The sequence below is a fragment of the Canis lupus genome, chromosome 2 (genome assembly GCF_011100685.1).
Source record: "Canis lupus familiaris isolate Mischka breed German Shepherd chromosome 2, alternate assembly UU_Cfam_GSD_1.0, whole genome shotgun sequence".
Taxonomy (NCBI): domain Eukaryota; kingdom Metazoa; phylum Chordata; class Mammalia; order Carnivora; family Canidae; genus Canis; species Canis lupus.
In genome coordinates, this window is record NC_049223.1 from 5,095,894 (window position 1) to 5,118,477 (window position 22,584).

The window sequence follows — 22,584 nt, forward strand, 5'->3', positions numbered from 1 at the left end:
GAAGAGCCTAAAGCTTCATGTTGGGGTATAGATAGAATGTTCAGGACACTTATGATTTAAGTTTAAAGTTGCCAAAATAAGAAGTCATATTATTAACATTGTTGTTTTAAACTCAAAACATTGCCTGAAATGAAAAATGGCGAGCCGTTATGTATGACATTATTGTTCTAACTGCAGGAGAAAATGGAATCCCATCTGAGGATGCACTGGTCCTGCAACTGGTCTCTGCAAAGGGACAAGAGAAATTGGTAGAGATGCTAAAGAGCCAGCACACGATTTGCAGGAGAAACTTACAAAACAACAATAAATATCGATTATCCAGTGAGGAGCTATTCTACACCAGTGGAAGAAAATGCAAGAGCAAATGAATCTGATGTAAGTTCAGTATGGCACCTGAAGCCGATGTGTTTCCATAGCTTGTAGGACAGCCAGCATTATTTTGAAACTCATCTTCAGGGACTATAGAACCATGTCAGAAGTCATCTCCAGAAGTCATACCTTCTGCAGAAAGTTGAAGCAGGTATGAAAGTGATTAATGTTGGAGGAAAGCTCTCTAGACTGTGGCCTTTGTGAAAGGGATGAATTTTGCAATTTTTAAGAGATCATCACAGTGTGGAAAATAAACTTTTGCCCTGCTGGGTTTTCCCCAATTTTCTGAATGTTCCACAAACATGGATCAGATTTGTCAGGTGAAATATTATAGTTTTATCTATTATTATTAGGGATTTAAAAATACCACTGTAAGGCAATGGTCTACTTTCTCTAAAGTTATTGAAGTAATTATGATCTTTACATTTAGTTTTACTTGGTTAAATGTAAATACAGTAATGTAAAATATTTCAAATTAATTTTTAAGTGGTACATAATAAGCAATCTGAAAAGCTTTATTTGCCAAAAATGTACTGGTAAAAAGAATGTAACCTAAGTAACCTCTTATGTGATGATGGAAAAGATGCTAGGATTTGAAGCTGATGGCCAATAAAGAATTCTTGAGATGTCTTTGGTGCAAAAAGATGGTTTTATTAAGGCACGGAAATGGGACCCATGGGCAGAAAGAGTTGCACTGGGGTCATGAGGAGTGGCCCATTACATACTTTCAAGTTGGGAGGGAGTTAGGGATAGCCTAAGGCTCTAAGGAATTTGGAAGCAAGGTTTCCAGGACCTCAAAGGGGCTACCTAATGTTGGGAAAAAGATGTTTATTACCGGCTAATAAAGCTTTAGGCATAAGACCCTTCAGATGTATATGGACGGGCCATATGCTTGGGGGATGGTTGCCAACATGTATCTTAGGGGGTAGAGATAAAGGAAATTTCCAAGGGAATTTTTGTATGTTAAAGTAGACTTAGAGAATTCTGGGGATCAGGCTAAGATTGCCTTTTGCCCTTAGCAATGTATTAACATCGAGGCAGTTGAGTCCCTAGAGGAATGTCATTCTGCCTGCTTCAAAGACTTGTCAATGGACTGTGGGTAGTAAGGAAATTTAATAATTTTTCTCCTGCCTTTGTTTCCCAGATCATTATGCACATATTTGCAAACAGGATATATCTAAATTTGGTTGATATTTCTAGCTCAAACTTCTTTGTCTTTCCATAATTTAGTGAGAAAGGAACATATTTTCCTCAAATAAGGTGGCCAAATCAACGTTTTAGTATTCTTATACCATCTCTATTTTTGTGACTCACAATGCGATTATCATGCTTTTCAGGATAGAGAAGAATGCACCGAATCTTCAAATATATGTGGTGAAAGGACAAAATGTCTGAATACCCTAGATAATCTATTTACAAAGCATCTAGTTTTCATAACAATGAAAGGGTAATAATAAGAAAATAAGAAAAGGTAAAAATAAGAAAGGGTAATAATAGTCCCCGATTTGATCATTTGGGGCTTTTCAAACACATACATGCTCTTACAAACTTAAACACACAGGCCATGAATCCTTGCTCAACTGCATATAGATTTGTAAGTTTCTGGACTTACTGGGGGAAATTCTAGTTCTAAGTTGTCTTCTTTTTACTTCTTAGCCATTTTTTAAAAAAAATTCTTCACCCACTGCCTGTGAATTCTCAGGAAACTCAATGATATTTTATTCTTTAGCAAGGAAATATGTAATTTAAAATGTAAGTTAGATGTTAACAACTAAACAATGTATTTGAAAGCCAAAAAGACTTGAGTTAGGTTGTTTGAATTTCCCGGATGCTTCCTTGAATTTAGGTAACTGATCTAGCTCAAAAAAAGTTAGAACTAGTTCTCTGATGAAGGAGGGACTCCTTCACGGCTGATGGAGGAATTCATTATCAGGGTTAGATTATGTTTTATTTTCTATCTGAGCAGAATCCAGTGTCAATGATAGAAAAGAAAAATGGAAGAGTGTGGTCTCAGAGCACCTTCCTTTGTGGGATGAGCTCGCTGAGCAGATGGAAGAGAGCAACGGATCTCCTACTTTCCCCTCTTATTCAGGGCTGTGAGCAAAGGACTACTTTTTGTCATTCCTTCCCATCATTAGTTACCAGGAAGAAGGGGGGATAAATCTGAGTGAAAAACTGCTTATGTGAAGGAGGAGTATATTTTGATTATAGATGAAGGCTGATAGAGGACTTGATTACCATCTTTAAGTTTATGAGCATTTTTAAAGAAATGTGTATTAGAAAAGTTGTTGATTAAAGATAGAAGCCTGAACATATGAATGTAGACTAATTGGTGACTTGAGGTTTCTGCAGTATTTTTCTCATTTATCAGCAAAGGACCTGGATGTTACCTGATTGTACCTTTTTGGGAGTGGATGGCTATTTTCATTTAAGCCTTTTGCCTGATGAAGTTAGGTTGTCCAGTGGACTGTGTCTGCAGTTTTTGAAGTTGTGCCTGAAACTGGAAGTATATTTAGTTTGAATTATGATAGATTTAAGAGAGTTCATGGAAATTTATGGTATGGTTAGCTCACAAACAAATTTTTTCCACAAAAAAAAAAAAAATGGGTGTTTGTGATTCAAAAATTTTGTAGTTTCTGATTTTGCTTTTGTGTTTTGTTTGTTTCCCCTCCTCCTGAGCTAGTTATCTTTTGATATTAATAGCTTTAGAATCTTGGGGTTAAAAAAATAACAACAACAAAGGAATGAAAAAGAGTGAAACTAGCTTCTGGGACTTCTAGAGCACCAATCCCAGAAAGGTGGAAAAGAAAGAAAGGGACACAAAGTGTATTCAAAGAAATAATGACTAAAAAATTCTCTAAACTGGGATAAAAAAACAGCTATCAGATGCAGGAACACACAGAGTACTAAATAAGATGAATCTATGGATACCCATACTGCCATATACCATGGAAAAGAGTATGAAGTTCCTCGAATTATTAAAAATAGAATTATCATACAATCCAGCAATTCCACTTCTGAATGTATATCCAAGGCAACCAAAATCACTATCTTAAACAGATTATCTTCACTCCCATGTTCACTGCAGCATTATTCACAAAAGCCAAGATATGGAAACAACTTAAGAGCCCATTGACAGATGAATGGATAAAGGATATATATGATATATATATATATCATATGTATATATATGACAGTACAGGTGACCTTGGTCTATGTGATGCTAAGTAAAATAAGCCACATACAGAAAGACAAATAACACTACATGTTATCACTTATATTTGGAATTTAAAGAAAAGTCTGTCTCATGTAAACAGAGACTAGATGAGTAATTGTCAGAAGCTAGGTGAGAGGGTAAGAGAAATAGGAGAGGTTGATATAGGGGTACACAATTTCAAATAAAAGATGGATAAGATATGAGACTCACTTCAGACCTAAAGCACATACAGATTGAAAGTGAAGGGATGGAAAAAAATATTTCATGCAAATGGAAATGAAAAAAAAAAAAACCCAAGGTAGCAATACTTCTATAAGAAAAAATACAGTTTAAAACAAAGACTAACACGAGACAAGAAGGGCATTACATATGATAAAGGAATCAATCTAAGAAGAGGATATAACAATGATAAATATGCATCAACTTAGGAGCACCTAAATACATAAGGCTAATATTAGCAGACTTAATGAGAGAAATTGACAATAGAATAATAATAGAAGACTTTAGCACCCCACTTACATCAACGAATGCATCATTTAGGCAGATAATTATTAAGGAAGCAATGTCTTCAAATGACATATAGACCTGATGGACATAACAGATATATGCAGAACATTCCATAAAAAAACCAATAGAACACAGATTATTTTCAAGTGCACCTGGAACATTCTCCAACACATATCACATGTTAGGCTACAAAACAAGTCTCAATAAATTTATGATTGAAATCACTTCTTGCATCTTTTCTGACCACAATGGTATTAAAAAAGAAATCAACCACAAGAAAAAAACTGGAAAAAAACAGAAACACATGGAAGCGAAACAATGTGCTACTAAACAACCAATGGGTCAACAAAGAAATCAAAGAAGAAAGAAAAAAAGATACATGGAGACAAATAAAAATGAAAAAACACAGTAGTCCAAAATCTTTGGGACACAGTGGAAGCAGTTTTAGGAAGGAAATTTATTATAATACAGGCCTACCTCAAGAAACAAGAAAAAGCTTAACTAAATAATCTAAACATACACCTAAACAAACTAGAAAAAGAGGAACAAACAAAGCCCAAATTGAGTACACAGAAGAAAATATTAAAGATCAGAGCAGAAATAGTGACAGAGACAAGAGAGAAAGAGAGAGATTAGTGAAACCAAGAACTGATTCTTTGAAAAGATAAAATTGATAAACCTTTAGGTAAAGTCATCAAGACACAAAGAAAAAGGGTCCAAATAAATAAATCAGAAGTGAAAGAAATAACAACCGACACCACAAAAACACAAAGGATTGTAATACTACAAAAAAATATATGCCAGCAAATTGGACGACCTAGAAGTGGGTAAATTCCTAAAAAATACAATCTTTCAAAACTGAAGTAGGAAGAGATAAAATATCTGAAAAGACCAATACTAGTTATGAAATTGAATTGATAATCAAAAAGCAACCCCCCTCCCAGAAAAAGTCCAGGACTAGATGGATACACAGGTGAATTCTTAAAACATTTAAAGAAGAGTCCATACCTATTTTCCTCAAACTGTTCCAAAAACTAGAAGAGGAGGGAAAGATTCTGAATACATTCTACAAGACTAACATTATCAGGGATGCAGGAGTGGTACAATATTTGCAAATCAATCAAAGTGATATACCACATTCACGAAATGAAAAGTAAAAACCATATGGTCTTCTCAATAGATGTAGAAAAAAAATTTGACAAAGTTCAACATTCATATATGATAAAAGCTTTCAACATAGTGGGTTTAGAGGGAATTGGCCTCAATAAAATAAAGGCTCTATATGGAAAAACCTGCAGCAAACATCAAACTTAATGTTTGATACTGAGAGCTTTTTCTTTAAACTCAGGAACAAGACAAGGATGTCCACTCTCACCACTTTTATTCCACATTAGTATTGGAAATCCTGGACATAGCAATAAGACAAATAAAATACGGTCATATTGTTAAGGAAGAAGTTAAACTGTCACTATTTGCAGATGATATGATATTATAAGTAGAACACCCTAAACAATCTACCAAAAATTATTAGGGCTAATACATGAATCCTGTAAATTTGCAGAATACAAAACTAATACCCAGAAATTGGTTACATTTCTATACACTATTATGAAGTAGCAGAAAGAGAAATTAAGAAAACAATTCCATTTCCAATTGCACCAGAAAAGAATAAAAAGCTAAGAATGGATTTAACTAAGGAGGTAAAAGATCTGTACTCTGAAAACTAAAACACTGATGAAAGAAATTGAAGATGACACAAACGAATGGAAATATATTCCATGGCTCATAGATTGGAAGAATTAATATTGTTTTTTTTTGGAAAAATTAATATTGTTAAAATGTCAAAGCAATCAACAGATTCAGTGCAATTCCTATCAAAATACCAACAGCATTTTTCACAGAACTAGAATGAATAATAGTAAAATTTACATAGACCCACAAGGGATCCTGAATACCAAAGCAATTTTGAAAAAAGAAAAACAAAGCTGGAGGTATCATAATCCCAGATTTCAAGATATACTACAAAGCTGTAGTAATCAAAACAGTATGGTGCTGGCACACAAAAAACAGATAATGGAACAGAATAGAGAGCCCAGAAAGAAATCTACACTTAAATGGTCAATTACTCTATGACAAACAAGGCAAGAATATGTAATTGGGAAAAGATAGTCTCTTCAACAAATGGTACTAGGAAAACCAAACAGCTACATGCAAAAGAATGACCACTTTCTTACACCATATATAAAAATAAACTCAAAATGGATTAAAGACTTAAATGTGAGACTTGAAACCATAAAACTCCTAGAAGAAATATATACAGTAACATCTTTGACATCAGCTATAGCAACATTTTTCTAGATAGCCCTCAGGTGAGGGAAACAAAAATAAAAATTAACCCTTAGAACAATACCAAGATAAAAAAAACATTTTGCATAGTGAATGAAATCATCAACAAAACAAAAAAGCAACATAAAGGGCAGAAGATATTTGCAAATTATATCTCTGATAAGGGGTTAATATCTGAAATATATAAAAACTGAATGCTAAAACCCCAAATAATTTTATTTATTTATTTATTTATTTATTTATTTATTTATTTATTTATAGAGACAGAGAGAGAGAGAGAGAGAGAGAGAGAGGCAGAGACACAGGCAGAGGGAGAAGCAGGCTCCATGCAGGGAGCCTGATGTGGGACTTGATCCAGGGTCTCCAGGATCACGCCCCAGGCTGCAGGTGGCGCTAAACCGCTGCACCACTGGGGCTGCCCTAAAACCCCAAATAATTTGATTAAAAATGGGGAGAGGAACTGAATACATATTTTCCCAAAGAAAACACATAGATGATCAACAGACAACTTGAAAAGATGCTCAAATCACTTATCATCAGGAGATTGCAAAACAAAAAACAAACAAACAAAAAAAACCCACAACGAGATATCACCTTACATCTGTGAAATGGTAGAATAAAAAAGAGGATGTGAGTTCATGACCTAAGCTAAAGACAGACGTTTAACCAACTGAGTCACCCAGGTGCCCAAAAAGAGGATGTGAGTAAAAGGAACTGTCATGTACTACTGGTGGAAATGTAAACTGGTGCAGCCACTGTGGGAAACCACATGGAGGTTCCTCGAAAAATTAAAAATAGAATCATCATATGATCCAGTAATTCTACTACTGGGTATTTACTCAAAGAAAACAAAAATCATAATTTGAAAAGATACAGGATCCCCTATGTGTATTGCAGCATTATGTACAATAGCCAAGATATGGAAGCAACCCAAGTATCCGTTGACAGGTGAATGGAAAAGAAGATATGGTGTGTGTGTGTATTATTACTCAATCATAAAAAAGATGAGATCTTGCCATTTTTGAGAACATGTACCTAGAAGGTATTATGCTGAGTGAAATAAGTCAGACTGAGAAAGATAAATACCACATGATTTCATTTACATGTGGATTCTGAAAACCAAAATAAATGCACAAACAAGAAAAAAGCAGAATCAGGCCTATAAATACAGAGAACAAATTGATGGTTGCCAGAGGGGAGAGGGTTTAGAGGTGGGTGAAATGGGTGAAGAATAGTGGATGATAGAGGTTCCCAATTATGGAATGAGTAAGTCATGATATTAAAAGGTACAGCGTAGGGAATATAGTCAATGGTATTGTAATAGCATTGTATGGTGATAGATGGTAGGTTTACTTGAGGTGAGCATAGCATAACATATAGAGAAGCTGAAACACTATGTTGGATACCTGAAACTAATTAATGTAACATGTGTGAACTGTACTAAAAAAAAAAAAGATGAATCAGATCTGAGGATCTAACGTATAACATGGTCACTATAGTTAATAATACTATATAATTGAAATTTGCTAGGAGAGTAGAACTCAGGTGTTCTACTAAAAATATAAATAAAAAATCTGTGAGGTGACAGATATTAATTATCTCAATGGTGGGAATCCTTTTACAATATATACATATGTCACATCATTGTGATGCAGGCAGGCCCTAGAGGAGCCGACCATGTGCTTGAATTATGCCTTAAGGATACTTATTAATTTTGCAACCAAAGCGAAAGCTTCCATGTGTTGATGATCTTCATATGCCACTCATCTTGTTTTGTCTCATAACAGAGGCCACAATGCATAGACATCAACCGTGATACACTACCTAATTAAAAAAAATTTTTTAAGTAGTCTCCATGCCCAACATGGGGCTTGAATTCATGACCCTGAGAGCAAGAGTCGCATGTTCTACCAATTGAGCCAGCCAGATGCCTCATCTATTGTCCTATTTCTAAAATGAACTCTGACACGTGCATTATCAGCCTATCTGATGATGGGAAGGCTGGATGCTTCACCAAAGCTGGCACCATCATTTGTTTTCCACTGGGCCTTGTATTCCATGGGTCCCACTGGTGTTTGTGAAGGGTTTTCCTTGATCTCTTGTATCAGCAAGAATGGTACCACTGTGGAACTAATGGACATATGCAAGTCTAGTGTAATTTACCAAGATACATCATTCCATCACCAATGTCCAGGATGGAGTTCTAATGAACTTTGAGATTTTCTCCCCTGATCAGTGCCATGTATGGTATTTTTGGAGATGGCTCCAGTACCAGTGTATTTAGCTTCATCTGGATCCTGTCAGCAATTCCTACTGTTCTTTCAGCCACTGTTTCCAAGATAGCTCTGCTTATTGGAGCTGTAAAGATCAAACCCACTTAAATCTAATGAGAAGCAGATACAGCTGGTTTCTTCCCAACAGTTTGTTCAGAAGTGTTTTAGATTTCCTGACAAAGGGCATTGCCAATGTTGCTATTAATCTAAAGCTCTTCCATTTATGTAGTATAATTAAAATTACTTCAAGTCAACTGTCTCATGATGACATGCAACCAGCCACAAATGTTCAGCAAATTGGTGGTCAGATGACCAAGGGAAGTCTATGAGCTATTATAAGTCTGCGTCTTCTTTTGAGGATCATGATGACACCATGATCTCTCTTTCTCCAGGAGTGTGTATAGAAGAATCAGTCAGATGGCTCAGGAATGTGCCACCAGCGTATCTCTTTTATGGATTGCCTCCTAACTTCATTGAGGAATAGAGAACTTTTGATTGACAACTTTTGGATTGTCCTTTAAAGAGCACTGTATGTTTACATATTGTGATATCAGCATGTAAAAGAACTATGTTTTGAAATATATTTGCGGCATTGTGAGTTGATTGAGTTCCATAAAAAGATGACCGAGACTGTCTTTTTAAAATATACATGGAACTCAGTCTTACTTGTAATCTTATTTCTTGTGGGTTGGAGTTAGAATTGGGTTAATTATAAACTCAAATTTTCACTAGTTATTATAATAAGTTCAGGACCTTCTTATATTTATTTGGACAACAAAGCATGTTACTAAATTACTGCTATGGAAATTTTGTAGATCTAATTTTAAATTAAGTGAATACACACCTGTTTGCGTTTAAATAAAGCTCATAAGACCACTTAAGACAAAGTGTTTGGTACTTCTCACATGTCATATTAACTCTGCTAACAATAGGTTTTTTATGAATTAAAGTTGGATTTAATGATGATGCTCAACATGTAAATGCTGAAACTATCAATCATGCTGACTTTTACTGATGTTTTATAACATTTATTTATACTCTTTCTCTTTTTTTCCCTTTTAAGAGTATTTGGCACTTTCTTCAAGCATATTTCAATTACTTCCTTATTTTTAGAACTCTCAAGAGTCTTGCCTTTATCTCTGCTTTGTTTCCTTTGTATTTGTACTCCCTCCAAATCAGTCTTAAGCAGCCAGTGTATGAAAATGGTTATAACTGTTATGCTTTTTTTAAATTGATCTGCTCTATAAAATTGTGCTGGTACTTTTTTTTTGAAAGGGAGAGAGAGCAAACATGTGTGAGTGGTGATGGTGGGCAGAGGGAGAGAATCTAAGCAGGCTCCATGCTCAGCACAGATCCTACCATGGGGCTAGAACTCACCACTGTGAGATCATGACCTGAGCTGAAATCAAGAATTGGACACTTAACTGACTGAGCCACGCAGGTGCCCTTGCCCTGCTTCTTTTAAAAAATTTTAAAAATCACAAATTTGTCATAAGGAAGGCCTATGGAGAAAATGCAGTGCTCAACTTAGCCATATATAGGATCAGATTGAACAATGGTGACTTTACTACTGAAGTCTTTTGCAGTTGTTTGGAAGCATTCCTGTTGGCACTTCCAGAATCTGACTTGTTTACTATTGTGTTAATATTTGGAAGATCAGCAAAGTGCTTTTTTTTTCTGCCCTCTAACTCAGCTAATGAGCAAAGAAAGGCAGACTTCATGTCCAGAGGATAATCAAAGGAGCTTTATATGACATACTGAAATGTTCAGTACTAGAGCCAAGATTAAAAATTCTTCTTTGAAAAAAAAAAAATTCTTCTTTGTTTCAGCTATAAATAACCAATGTCTCAATACTATTCAGTAGCACTGGGCTGAATAACGTGCACTTATAAGAGGGAAGTCTGTGTTCTTGGTGTGGTTGTAAAATAAATCCTTGAGATGAAAGTGAAAAGCTGATGAGGAGTAAAAGTCTCTACAAGACCGAGATTCTTTTATTTTTTTTTTAAGATTTTATTTATCTGAGTGAGAGAGAGAGAGAGCACAAGAAGGGGGAGCATGCAGAGGGAGAGGGAGAAGCAGATTTCCCAATGAGCAGAGAGCCCGACATGGGGCTTGATCCCAAGACCTCAGGATCATGATCTGAGCTGAAGGCAGATGCCCGACTGAACCACCTAGGCACCCTATGAGACTGGGATTCTTAAACATGCTGCAGATGATGCACTTGGCTCTGTGTATAGTTTATTTACAGCCACCTTAAGTGGCAGTGTGCCTGACAGTCACATTTGACATCAGCTAGCAGTGTAGGAGCACCCAATTCGTGAATATTAAAGCCATACAAACTATAATTTTTTAAAAGATATTAAAGATAAGGATGTAGCATGTGTCTGATGTAGTCCATCTTCAGGGGATTTTTCAGTCAAAAGATATGATCATCACCTTTATTTTTTTTTTTTGATCATCACCTTTATATTGGATATTTAAATCCTGACATTTAAATATTTCTTACTGTTGCTAATGCAGTGTTTCCTGATCTGTAAAAGCTAGCTTTCTATCAAGTGGTTTCTGATTGAATATATTTAAGTATTCTTAGCTTTTAGTACTGGGAGCTATCTATGAGGGGGTATAAAGTATAATTTATTGTACATGAATTATTTGTTGAGACATCAGGGATGCTGAGTTGCACATATTATGCATTTAAGTGGGCTTAACTGCTTATATATAAGAATTAAAGGTACTTAAGGAATACTTTTTCCCTGGGGTTTATAGTTCTTTCAAGTACACTTTGATGTCTGGGCTAGGGCTGCCATAATAAAATATCATAGATTGGGTGGCTTAAAAAACAGAAATTTATTTTCTCACAATTCTGGAGGTTAGAAGTCTAAGGGCAGGGTCTCAGATGATTTGGTTTCTGGTGAGAGCTATCTTCCTGGCCTTCTTGCTATGTCCTCACATGGCCTTTTTTGAGTGCTATGTCCTCACATGGCCTTTTTTGAGTGCATGTACACAGGGGGAGTGATGTGGGTGTGGGGTCATTGGCTGGAGAGAGAGAGTTGTCTGGTCTCTCTATAAGGACATTAACCCTATTGGATCAGGCCCCACCGTTATGACCTCATTTAATCTTAATTACTTCCTTGAAGTCCTCATTTCCAAATATAGCCTCTTTAGGGGTTAGGACTTCAACATATGAATTTGGGGTGGGGGTGGGGGTATGGACACACAGACATTTAGTCTATAACAACCGGTAATCCACAGTTTCACATAGAGAAGGTAAATTGCCCTTTATGACAGCTGGATGGAACTTCCACATATAGTTGGGAGAATTAAGTTATGAGATACTGCTGTAACTGATATTTGAATAATGGGCATAGACATACCACAGATTAGTGTGAAGTTGCCTTTATTTTTTTTTAGCCACTTACACCTAATAGAGTAATATCAATACCATTCTTTCATTATGTGTAAGCCAATTAAAAGCACTAATATGTCATTTATTCCCATCATACTCCTAATAACCATTTGTGGAACAATTAGCATGTGTCAGACACTGGCTAAATTTTTATATTTATTAATCTGTATGATAACTGTGTTAATAAGTGACATTTTACTCTTTATGGTGGTCTAGAGATGTAAATGACTTGCCAAGTATACAGGGCTTGTTCTGGCAGAGGCCTTATTTGAACCCTGTTTGGCTATCTCAAAGCTGGTGGCTTTTTCTTGCATCACTACTTCTTTTTTTTTTTTTTTTTTTTTTTAATTTTTATTTATTTATGATAGTCACAGAGAGAGAAAGAGAGAGAGAGGCAGAGACATAGGCAGAGAGAGAAGCAGGCTCCATGCACCGGGAGCCTGATGTGGGATTCGATCCCGGGTCTCCAGGATCGCGCCCTGGGCCAAAGGCAGGCGCCAAACCGCTGCGCCACCCAGGGATCCCTGCATCACTACTTCTTAAAAGAGAGTGGCATATGGCCAGGGATGTAATGGAACCAAAGGCAATAGTACATTGGGGTTCCCCAACTTTGGTATTCTGGGTTGTTAAATTGGACAGGATAGCCTTGAGACTGATCTATTTAGATAAGTCCAAGGGCACCTGGGTACATAGTTGGCTGAGCCTCCTACTCTTGGTTTTGGCTCAGGTCATGATCTCAGAGCCATGAGATCGAACCCTTCTTTGGGCTTCTTGCATGGCACAGAATCGGCTTGGGACTCCCTCTCCCTCTGCCTTTGCCTTTCCCCACATTTGCACTCATGTGCTCTCTCTCTCAAATTAAAAAAAACTAATAAAAATATTTAAATAAGCTCAACACTGTATCCCCTACCTATTGAACTTTAAGAGAAATTTTTAAAAGAAATATTTTCAAGTAACTACCTTGTGAGCTGTAGATTGTGTACAACTTAAATAAGAACATCAGAGTAAGTAGAATTCTGGTGCTTCATTTTTCACTTGTAGAGCATGCATTAATGGCTTCTTAAAAATTGAAGTCAGTTCTTTTTGATAAATGGCGTTTCAGGACTACAACATGGTAGCATGGAAATTCACATCAGGATTTACCAATAGTTATCTGTTAAGCAGGAAGTATTAAATGAACTTCCAAAAAAGCATAAAGTAAGCAGATGCCAGAGCAATGTTGGCTACTCGGCATAAACATGGAATTTTTGACATGAAATAGGACAGTTTTAAGGAAGTGGCAAGTGAAACTAATTAAGTTCCATCCAGGACTTAACTATGCCTGCCCCTAGCTGGCTCTCTATAAACTTGTCTGTACTGATGACCGTGTAGCACTATTTTCCTGGTTCCCATTAAAACCAACTTGGTCAGAGAAAGGTGTCCTTACTCCATTTTCTTTTGTATCATAATCTAATGTTTTCATTTCACCTGCAAGTTGAAGACAGATCATAATCTATAATCTATGGTTAAAGGTGGTAGGAAGTTGTTATTTAAGGGATATATATATATATATATATCAGATTCATGAAGTATCCCATTCTAACTTTATTTTATGCTAAGTTGGATGAGTTTTTGCACTTATTTCAAAAGACAATTAAAATTTGAAAGCGTCTAAATTGTCACATAAAGTTACAACTCTTTCATTGCAATGATAGCGATTCAGCAGTTTTAGAATTTCTTTTTGTAGTTTTTACAATTGTTTATTACAGATTTTGACATTCTAATATTGTGTTAGATTTGCAAAGGTGGATTTAGATAGCACTGCAATGATAATTTAATACACTTAAGGTTATAAAAATAATTGACTCTACTTTGGAGTGGTGTTGATATGACTAATTCAAAGAGAAAAACTTCATTATCTCTAATTGCATTAAAAGGAGAATCTTGTGTCAGTGAGGGTCCAATAAGGAGGTGGAAACCATCATGGTAATTTAAATAAGGAAAATTTAATGTAAAAATATTGTTTTCATCCATTTGGGCTACTACAACAAAATACCACAGACTGGGTAGCTTACAAATAATGGAAACATTTTCCTCAGTTTTTGAGGTTGGAAGCCCAAGATCAGGGTGCCAGCATGGTTAAATGAGGGCACATTGCCAGGTCCCAGACTTCTTGTTGTATTCTTAAATGGTAGAATAGAGGAAGGTAACTGTCTGGGGTCTCTCTTACAAAGGCATTAATCTCATTCATGAGGGTTCTACCTCCATTACCTAATCACCACCAAAAGGTCCTACTTACTAATACCATCACGCTGGGCATTGGGATTTAAATATAGGAGTCTTGAGGGGACACACACATTCAGACACAGCAATTATTAACTAGGAAAATGTAGTTAATAACCTAAAGGGGTAAAAGATTTGCAGACAATATAGCAACAACAAAGGTAGGGAATAGCTAGCTGCTACATCTAGGGCTAAGGGAGAAAATCCAAGGAAAGAACAAACTTGGAAGGGGGCTCCTCCCACTCTAGAATGGATATTCAGACCTCTTAGGAGAGGGTACATCTGTAGCCTACTAGACGCAAAAGAGGTTCCTGAAGTCCTGAGGTGCCTCCAACCGGAGCTAGTTTTAGCTTTTGGGCTGGGACTGGTGAAGAAGGAATTTGCTTGACCAGAGTGCTAGCTAAATATGCAGTGGGTCTTTCACAGGCCACAGGCAGCCTCACCATAGAAGTAAGAAGAAAAGCACATCCAAATGTGGAAGAGAAGCTCTATACTCTTGCAGTGTGCCTGCCATGGCCTTTGCAGAAAAGCTTTTTTTGTGTGAGAAGACAAAGAAAAAATGTTTATAGAGTCTAGCCCCACTATCACAAAGCACTGCAAAGAATGGTAATTCCACAGTGAGCTACTTCTTCATTCACGCTAGGATGGTTATCCATGTCAAAGAGGTGTCAAAATGATAACAAGTGTTCACAATTGTGTGGAGCAATTGGAGCTCTTATATGGAATGGAAGAAAATGGTGCAGCTGCTTTGCAACAGTCTGGCAGTTCCTCAAGTGGTAGCATAGTTACCATATGACCCAGGAGTTCCACTCTTAGGTATACAGCCAAAAGAAATGAAAACAAGCTCTACACAAATACTTATACACAAATGTTGATAGCAGCATTTTTCATAATATCCCCAAAGTGTAAACAACCCAAATCAATGCCCATCAATAAAAGGAAAAATTGATAAAATATGGTATACCCATACAATGGAATATTATTTGGCAGTAGAAAAGAATGAAGTATTGATACATGCTACAACATTGGTGACTGTTGAAAATATGCTAAATGAAAGAAGGCAGTTATAAAAGATCACATATTCTATGATTCCATTTATATGAAATGTCCAGGATAGGCAGGGACAGAAGGTAGATTTGCAGCTATCTGGGTGGGTAGAGGATGGAGAATGTGAGGTGATGCTAAATGTAAGGAGTTTCCTATTAAAAAAAAAAAAAAAAGATTGTATTTATTTATTTATTTGGAGTGAGCAGAGAGAAGGGGCCTAGGGAAAGAGAGAATCTCAAGCAGATTCTGCACTGAGTGCAGAGTCTGATGTGGGGCTCAATTCCTGAGATCATGACCTGAGCTGAAATCAAGAGTTGGATGCTCAACCAACTTGAGCTACCCAGTTGCCCCTGTAAAATTTCTTTTTGGGGAGATGAAAATGTTTTTAAAATTGATTGTAGTGATGATCTTAGAGCTCTGCAAATATTCTCAAAACCATCAAATTGAATATAGTAAGTGGATAAATTGCATGGTGTGTGAATTGTATGTATGTATATGTATATATATATGCACATGTATATGTATATGTGTATATATATGTTATATATATGTATGTGTATATTATATATATAGAGAGAGAGACGGACAGACAGAGACAGACAGACAGAGAGGAAGCTACTAAAAATGTCTGAAGCCCAAAGAGGATAGGTGAGTTGCTCAGAACATGTTTTTCCTGACTCCCAGTCTATTGTTTGTTGTACAAGACAATACCACTTCAAGAGAGTCTGCAAGACAGGGTTTAGACAACTTCTATCCTTCCCAAAGAGAGATGCTCTCTGAGAAATGTGTAGCCGAACTTATCTATTTCTGACTTAGACATGTTAAAGGGGCAAGATATCAAACAATTTGTTAAGGTGGAAAATACAGGTCTGGATATAAACATCACCTCAGGTCCAGGTATGAAAAACAGTTGATTGGAAAATAAATTAACAGTCTAAAGATAAGAGGACTGTTGATGGAATGAAGAAGGTAGTATTTTGAATTAAATTACTAAGTTTTTGAGTTTTGATAAATATAGACTCCTTTCTTAATATGAGAGAACACTATTTCTTATATACATTACTCTTAGAGTGCCTTACATTTTAAATTCTCAAGACATAAATCAGTACAGACACAATTCTGGATCATGCTTTAAATAACTTCTCTCTCTGTGATAATTCACAAGATTGAATTAACAATCCAAGATTGTTTAGTTATAGGGTTTATGTCTGTAGATGATTTGTACTGGTTTTCTCATTTTCACTGGATCTTTAGCACTTTCTTTCTTCTATCACTTCTAGTTTGACAAACCAAGAATAGGAAGCCATAGTATTACTCTAAATATTTATTCTAGTTGTATTTAAAGATAGATTTATTTATTTATTTATTTATTTATTTATTTATTTATTTATTTGAGAGTGTGCCAGCATGAGCAGGGGGGGAGGGCCAGAAGGAGAGTGAGAAGGAGAAGCTGACTCTCTGCTAAGCAGGAAGCCTGAGGATCCTGGGATCATGACCTGAGCTGAAGACAGATGCTTAACTCACTGAGCTACCTAGGCACCCCTGATTCCAGTTTATTTAAATTAAAGAGATAATTTCCTTCCTTGAACAACAGAAGTATCATGACTAATGTTTTTGTTATATTTTGGAAGCTAAACCTTCCAAAAAGATCATGAATGTAGAAATTTTATTTTTACTTTTAAAGGAAGAAAATCAGGGGCACCTGAGTGGTTCAGTCTTTTGAGCCTCCAACTCTTGATTCCAGCTCCGGTCATGATCTCAGGGGGGTGGGATGGAGCCGCATGTTGGGCTCTGTGCTCAGTGTGAAGCCTGTTTGTTCTTCTCCCTCTGCTCCTCCCCCACTCTTGCTCTCTCTCTTATTCTAAAATAAGCAAATAAAATCTTACGAAAAAGGAAGAAAATCAGGTGTTGAAACAGATTTTCTCTCATGTCCATTGTACTATTGTCGGCATTTCTTTGCTTCTCTAGTTGAAGCAGAGTGGACTTGTTCTGTGCTACTGGCACCACATGGAAAGTGAAATGGTTAACGCATTGTTTGTTTATAGATTGCAGATGCAGGAAGGAGAGAACCTGAAAGCATAACTTTACCTGCATTGTTACACCATAAGTGAGAGACCAGCAGATGTTAGCATAAAGACACAATTTCTGCTGATTTCCATTATACCTAGCTAAAAAGATTGGGTCCTGCTGCTCATATAAATGACAGCAGCTGAAGCTTTCTCCCCTTCCAGATGAAAATTCTCCCTCTAGGGATATGGCAGCACTTAGAGGTATCTGTAGAAAAATTATGTCATGCCTAGGAAATCACCTGTCCTCCATGTACGTGATAAACACCACCTCTCAGGATTCTCATTCAACATTTCTGGAGTAGTATCTTGGATTTTGCATTTTTTATAACCTCTACAGATTATTCTGATGCACAGCTAAGATTGAGAACTGATGTCTGAAGGAGTAATAACAAGGGGGGGAGGGGCTAGATGGCGGAAGAGTAGGGTCCCCAAGTCACCTGTCCCCACCAAATTACCTAGATAACCTTCAAATCATCCTGAAAATCTACGAATTCGGCCTGAGATTTAAAGAGAGAACAGCTGGAACGCTACAGTGAGAAGAGTTCGTGCTTCTATCAAGGTAGGAAGACGGGGAAAAAGAAGTAAAGAAACAAAGGCCTCCAAGGGGGAGGGGCCCGCGAGGAGCCGGGCTGAGGCCGGGGCGAGTGTCCCCAGGACAGGAGAGCCCCGTCCCGGAGGAGCAGGAGCTGCACCGACCTTCCGGGCGGAGAGGGGCTCGCGGGGAGCTGGAGCAGGACCCAGGAGGGCGGGGATGCCCTCGGGCTCCGGGGACACTAACAGACACCTGCGCCCCGGGAGAGTGCGCCGAGCTCCCTAAGGGCTGCAGCGCACGGCGGGACCCGGAGCAGCTCGGAGGGGCTCGGGGGCGGCTCCGTGGAGGGGGCTGCGGGGCGGGAGCAGCTGGGGGGGCTCGGGGTCGGCTCCGTGGAGGGGGCGGCGGGGCGGGAACGCGAACCCACCAGCACAGGCCGGGAGCCCAGGGCGCCGGGGACACAGCCCAGGATCCGGCCTCCCCCCAGGTCGGGCAGAGGCCGGGAGGGCCCAGGACAGCGAGGACGCTCCTGCCCCGAGCTGAGCAGATCAGCGGCCCCGCCCCGGAGCCTCCAGGCCCTGCAGACGGAGAGCTCCGGGGTTACTGCGGGGGCTGAATCCAGGGCTCCAGAGCTGCCCCGCCACTGGGGCTGTTCCTCCTGGGGCCTCACGGGGTAAACAACCCCCACTGAGCCCTGCACCAGGCAGGGAGCTGAGCGGCTCCCCCAAGTGCTAACACCTGAAAATCAGCACAGCAGGCCCCTCCCCCAGAAGACCAGCTAGACGGACAGGGGGAAAACAAATTATTGACCAAGCAGCACTGGAAAGTTCCAGGGGAAGTCGAGGGTTTTACAGTATACAGAATCAGAGGATACTCCCCCTTGTTTTTTGTTTTTTGATTTCTGTTTGCCCCCCCCTTCTTTCTTTTTTTCTTTTCTTCTCTTTTTTTTCTTTTTCTATCTTCTTTTTTTCTTTTTTTTCTTTTTCTTTTCTTCTTTCTCTTCCCTCTTTTTCTCCTTTTCCCAATACAACTTGTTTTTGGTCACTCTGCACTGAGCAAAATAACTAGAAGGAAAACCTCACCTTCATAAGAAAGAATCAGAAACAGTCCTCTCTCCCACAGAGTTACAAAATCTGGATTACAATTCAATGTCAGAAAGCCAATTCAGAAGCACTATTATACAGCTACTGGTGGCTCTAGAAAAAAGCATAAAGGACTCAAGAGACTTCATGACTGCGGAATTTAGATCTAATCAGGCAGAAATTAAAAATCAATTAAATGAGATGCAAACCAAACTAGAAGTCCTAACGACGAGGGTTAATGAGGTGGAAGAACGAGTGAGTGACATAGAAGACAAGTTGATGGCAAAGAGGGAAACTGAGGAAAAAAAGAGACAAACAATTAAAAGACCATGAGGAAAGATTAAGGGAAATAAATAACAGCCTGAGGAAGAAAAACCTACGTTTAATTGGGGTTCCCGAGGGCGCCGAAAGGGCCAGAGGGCCAGAATATGTATTTGAACAAATCATAGCTGAAAACGTTCCTAATCTGGGAAGGGAAACAGGCATTCAGATCCAGGAAATAAAGAGATACCCCCCTAAAATCAATAAAAACCGTTCAACACCTCGACATGTAATAGTTAAGCTTGCAAATTCCTAAGATAAAGAGAAGATCCTTAAAGCAGCAAGAGACAAGAAATCCCTGACTTTGATGGGGAGGAGTATAAGGGTAACAGCAGACCTCTCCACAGAGACCTGGCAGGCCAGAAAGGGCTAGCAGGATACAGTCATGGTCCTAAATGAGAAGAATATGCAGCCGAGAATACTCTATCCCCATCAAGGCTCCCATTTACAATAGAAGGAGAGGGATCCCTGGGTGGTGCAGCGGTTTAGCGCCTGCCTTTGGCCCAGGGTGCGATCCTGGAGACCTGGGATCGAATCCCACGTCGGGCTCCCAGTGCATGGAGCCTGCTTCTCCCTCTGCCTATGTCTCTGCCTCTCTCTCTATCTCTCTCTCTCTCTCTCTCTCTCTGTGACTATCATAAGTAAATAAAAAAAAAATTACAATAGAAGGAGAGATAAAGAGCTTCCAAGACAGGCAGGAACTGAAAGAATATGTGACCTCCAAACCAGCTCTGCAAGAAATTTTAAGGGGGACTCTTAAAATTCCTCCCCTTTAAGAAGAAGTCCAGTGGAACAATCCACAAAAACAAGGACTGAATAGATATCATGATGACACTAAACTCATATCTCTCAATAGTAACTCTGAACGTGAATGGGCTTAATGACCCCATCAAAAGGCGCAGGGTGTCAGACTGGCTAAAAAAGCAGGACCCATCTATTTGCTGTCTACAAGAGACTCATCTTAGACAGAAGGACACCTACAGCCTGAAAATAAAAGGTTGGAGAACCATTTACCATTCGAATGGTCCTCAAAAGAAAGCAGGGGTAGCCATCCTTATGTCAGATAAACTAAAATTTACCCCGAAGACTCTAGTGAGAGATGAAGAGGGACACTATATCATACTTAAAGGATCTATCCAACAAGAGGACTTAACAATCATCAATATATATGCCCCGAATGTGGAAGCTGCCAAATATATCAATCAATTAATAACCAAAGTGAATAAATACTTAGATAATAATACACTTATACTTGCTGACTTCAGTCTAGCGCTTTCTACACTCGATAGGTCTTCTAAACACATCTCCAAAGAAACGAGAGCTTTAAATGATACACTGGACCAGATGGATTTCACAGATATCTACAGAACTTTACATCCAAACTCAACTGAATACACATTCTTCTCAAGTGCACATGGAACTTTCTACAGAATAGACCACATACTGGGTCACAAATCGGGTCTGAACCGATACCAAAAGATTGGGATCGTCCCCTGCATATTCTCAGACCATAATGCCTTGAAATTAGAACTAAATCACAACAAGAAGTTTGGAAGGACTTCAAACACGTGGAGGTTAAGGATCATCGTGCTAAAAGATGAAAGGGTCAACCAGGAAATTAAGGAAGAATTAAAAAGATTCATGGAAACTAATGAGAATAAAGATACAACCGTTCAAAATCTTTGGGATGCAGCAAAAGCAGTCCTGAGGGGGAAATACATTGCAATACAAGCATCCATTCAAAAACTGGAAAGAACTCAAATACAAAAGCTAACTTACACCTAAAGGAGCTAGAGAAAAAACAGCAAATAGATCCTACACCCAACAGAAGAAGAGAATTAGTAAAGATTCAAGCAGAACTCAATGAAATCGAGACCAGAAGAACTGTAGAACAGATCAACAAAACCAGGAGTTGGTTCTTTGAAAGAATTAATAAGATAGATAAACCATTAGCCAGCCTTATTCAAAAGAAGAGAGAGAAGACTCAAATTAATAAAGTCATGAATGAGAAAGGAGAGATCACTACCAACACCAAGGAAATACAAACGATTTTAAAAACATATGAAGAGTTGTACGCCAATAAATTAGGCAATCTAGAAGAAATGGATGCATTTCTGGAAAGCCACAAACTACCAAAACTGGAACAGGAAGAAATAGAAAGCCTGAACAGGCCAATAATCAGGGAGGAGATTGAAGCAGTCATCAAAAACCTCCCAAGACACAAGAGTCCAGGGCCAGATGGCTTCCCAGGGGAATTCTATCAAACGTTTAAAGAAGAAACCATACCTATTCTACTAGAGCTGTTTGGAAAGATAGAAAGAGATGGAGTACTTCCAAATTCGTTCTATGAGGCCGGCATCACCTTAATTCCAAAAGCAGACAAAGACCCCACCAAAAAGGAGAATTACAGACCAATATCCCTGATGAACATGGATGCAAAAATTCTCAACAAGATACTAGCCAATAGGATCCAACAGTACATTAAGAAAATTATTCACCATGACCAAGTAGGATTTATTCCCAGGACACAAGGCTGGTTCAACACTCGTAAAACAATCAATGTGATTCATCATATCAGCAAGAGAAAAACCAAGAACCATATGATCCTCTCATGAGATGCAGAGAAAGCATTTGACAAAATACAGCATCCATTCCAGATCAAAACTCTTCAGAGTGTAGGGATAGAGGGAACATTCCTCAACATCTTAAAAGCCATCTACAAAAAGCCCACAGCAAATATCATTCTCAATGGGGAAGCACTGGGAGCCTTTCCCCTAAGATCGGGAACAAGACAGGGATGTCCACTCTCACCACTGCTATTCAACATAGTACTGGAAGTCCTAGCCTCAGCAATCAGACAACAAAAAGACATAAAAGGCATTCAAATTGGCAAAGAAGAAGTCAAACTCTCCCTCTTCACCGATGACATGATACTCTACGTAGAAAACCCAAAAGCCTCCACCCCAAGATTGCTAGAACTCATACAGCAATTTGGCAGCGTGGCAGGAAACAAAATCAATGCCCAGAAGTCAGTGGCATTTCTATACAATAACAATGAGACTGAAGAAAGAGAAATTAAGGAGTTAATCCCATTTACAATTGCACCCAAAAGCATAAGATACCTAGGAATAAACCTAACTAAAGAGGTAAAGG

At 38.2% G+C, this 22,584-nt stretch overlaps 1 long non-coding RNA gene across 1 annotated transcript in view; it reads left to right on the forward strand.

The window, feature by feature from the left end:
• Positions 1–9,583, forward strand: part of LOC119870094 — a 43,271-nt gene extending 33,688 nt beyond the window's left edge. The window contains exons 2-3 of the long non-coding RNA XR_005355164.1: positions 178–375; positions 9,105–9,583. This is a non-coding gene — a long non-coding RNA (uncharacterized LOC119870094). The remainder of the gene's footprint in view (positions 1–177; positions 376–9,104) is intronic.
• The last annotated feature ends 13,001 nt before the right edge of the window (positions 9,584–22,584 follow it).